General features: G+C 40.6%; 1 protein-coding gene and 1 long non-coding RNA gene across 8 annotated transcripts in view; one reads left to right on the top strand and one right to left on the bottom strand.

Annotated features, from left to right (window-relative positions):
• LOC109302088 overlaps positions 1 to 1220 on the top strand; it is a 7385-nt gene extending 6165 nt beyond the window's left edge. Inside the window, exon 2 of the long non-coding RNA XR_002098697.1 lies at positions 937 to 1220. This is a non-coding gene — a long non-coding RNA (uncharacterized LOC109302088). The remainder of the gene's footprint in view (positions 1 to 936) is intronic.
• TANC2 (tetratricopeptide repeat, ankyrin repeat and coiled-coil containing 2) overlaps positions 1 to 2992 on the bottom strand; it is an 848255-nt gene that overhangs the window by 243779 nt on the left and 601484 nt on the right. The window lies entirely within an intron of this gene.

The raw sequence follows: 2992 nt of genomic DNA, 5'->3' as shown, positions 1-2992 counted from the left end.
GGTCCCTTCCGACCCTAGAAACTATGAAACTATTTCAAGTTTTCAAAAATGTCAGTCAAAAAGGAAACCTCAAGCCTAGCAGGTCAAAGTATGCTGTCACGACAAGTATGTGGAAACAGTAAATCACAAAGGAAGATACATAGAAGGTAGCAGTACAGCACTGCTGGAATTAAGAATAGTGCTTTGTACTCTCATGCAAGAGTGTTAATACATGAGAATTCCCTATTCAATCCTTCCTAAAATATTTCACAAGATTGTTTTACATAGTAAATTAACACTAAGCTGCCCTCATTTGAGAAGGGAACATGATGGCAAGGCTGGGGATATTTTAATACACAGTATTTTTGTCTCTACTTGCCTTCTATTTTTGCCATATTATTATCTTTTATGTTAGGCTACAAGAAACTCAGATAGCTTTAAAGTCCCCTGGCTGAAGTCAGTGAGATGAGAAGTGAATTCACTAGTCTGTTTAACAACTGCTACTTGTACAACATAGTTCTCCTGCTTTTGGGATTAAACAGGGACTCAGTGCAGTTCCCTTTATTAAAATGAAGTGGTATAACAGTCACAATCAATAGAAGGGAAGAGTCCTTGACTTGATGTTTATCCATTTGGATTCTGCATGCAAAAAATTAAATATCAAGCACTAGGTGAATCAGTAGGTTAAAAAAAATGGTTATAAGCTGTAGTGTTTACATATGAAACTAGTACTAAAGGCTGGGTACCATTTCTGAAGAGCCCCAAAATTTGGGCTATTATAACTTAACCCAAGCCTTGGATTTCCAATTGGTGAAACACCACAAAGATATGTCCAACAGAGCATTTTAGAGAAATGTTAGGATGTTATAACATTTAGGAGAAACACAAGTCCCAGGAATAGAAAAGAATTCCAAAGTAATGTATTTCTTCCCCTCCTTCCCCCCTTCCTTATTGTAGGATAGCGTGTCACCTCAACAAGAACCAGAGAAAGACATAAAACATGAAACACTGCTGCTATGAGGATTCAACCATCTCCAAAAGAGAAAAGAAAATATGTGGTGCTGCATGTTTTTTAAAAGTATGTCTGGAAAACAATTTGATTCTGTTCCTACAATAAAGTTTAATGTTTTGGATCCAATCACTGCAAATTATGAAGGCTTGGCAAACGCCTCGGTTAGAACATATGGAAATTCTGTTTGCCTTCTTCACTTACAGCCTGCTAATACATTTTTATAACAGTATCACCAGCCATATGATTTCATTAGAAACCACGATCCAAAACAACACAAAATCCCATTTTTCTTTCAGGCAGGGGGTTGTGTATTTTGTGAAAATCCTCACAGAACTAAAACTGGCCAATCTTACAATGCCATTTGATTGCTGCACTAGAAATAAATCTAGGATGTCCTGATGCACTCTGTATTCACACTTCCTTACTTGAAGGAGTTGGTCCGTTCCTCAAGGAAAAAACAATCATGTCACCCAGAGGAGAGGAGGAGAGCTCCATGCATTGTTAACAAGCAGTGAATGCCTTGTAGACAGACAAACAGAAGTTGGGCCGATGGCAAAGCAACAGCAGAAAAGCTCTCGCACAAGAGGAGGAAACAAACAATTTGTAGGCTTCCATCCTAAGACTACAGGACATGAAACATGTCAGCAAGGCAAAAAATTGTTTGATCATTTCTGAGGGGACAGGGTGAGCTTCCCCTGATTAGTCTACTGCTCTATGAAGTAGCATAGGACTAGGAGAAAATGCTACTCCTGGTTCCTACCTGCTACACAGAACAACCTAATAATTAATGAGTTAGTTAATAGTTAAAGCAATAGTTAATAGATAAAATAATAATTTCCAGAGACAATCAGTTGCCAGCACTCCACTTAAAGCAGAGGCAACACAAAGCCTATGACTGGGTTACAGAAAGCAGCATATATAACTGAACTTCCTTGAAAATAAATAAAGCAAACACAGTGAGGATGACTCTAAGGTATCAACACTGGGAATTTCAATGGGTAGCTCCCTTTCCTAGAACTCCTTGATACTGAGAGATATCTGACCACAAAAGTTTCCCTCTAGAAATGCCTTTCGAAAGGATCATTAGGAAAAGACTGAATTAGTGACTCTTAGTTCAAGTTAACCTCATAGGCCGCATCCAGATGAGCGCAGGTGTTTGGTTTCCCGGGGACAAGTAGTGGCAGCTCACCTTGTGCCACAGCTACTTGTCCCCAGGGAACACCTGGGCCACATGCACTTTGGTGCACAGCAAGTTACCCTGGGGGCAGTAGGGGAGGCTGAAGCCAGCACTGTGCTGGCCCCAGTAGCCTTACCTGGGGCCCTGGGGAGCCTCCTGGGTCTGCAGCTGCAGCAATCCTGCCAGGCAGAGCTGCAGCATTTTCATCAGTGTGCACTGCCCATGCATGTAATGCTCCACATTTTTTTCCCGATAGGTTTTTTTGACCTCATCCACAAGCCAAAAAAACCAACAGAAAAAAAACCTGGAGCAGCACACACACAGGCGGCGTGCCCTTGCAGGGCAGAGAACACTGGATTGTGTGGTATGTGGTGCTCCAGATGTGTTTTCTGCCCCACATACCCCACAGCCATGCTTGTCTGGATGCACTCATACACAGTATATATACAGTATTTGTTTTTGTTTTATCTACATGCTGTGCACATCTACACGTGCATTAATGTGCTTTAGTTAATGTGCATTAACTCTAGTACCTCCACTGTGAGGTACTGGGAAAATGCGCATTAGCCTGTCTTAATGTGCATTAACTAAAGACCATGGTTTTAAGTGATGTTTAATGCCCATTAGCTTATTTTAATGCACATTAACTAAATAACACATTTTTTATCTACATGCTGTGCACATCTAGACGTGCATTAATGTGCTTTAGTTAATGCGCATTAAATCTAGTACCTCCACTGTGAGGTACTGGGAAAATGCGCATTAGCCTGTCTTAATGTGCATTAACTAAAGACCATGGTTTTAAGTGATGTTTAATGCCCATT

Source organism: Gavialis gangeticus, unplaced genomic scaffold (assembly GCF_001723915.1).
Source record: "Gavialis gangeticus isolate Ggan-Ray unplaced genomic scaffold, GavGan_comp1, whole genome shotgun sequence".
Lineage (NCBI taxonomy): Eukaryota > Metazoa > Chordata > Crocodylia > Gavialidae > Gavialis > Gavialis gangeticus.
Note: the sequence above shows the minus strand (reverse complement) of the source record. Positions and strands in the feature narration are given on the sequence as shown.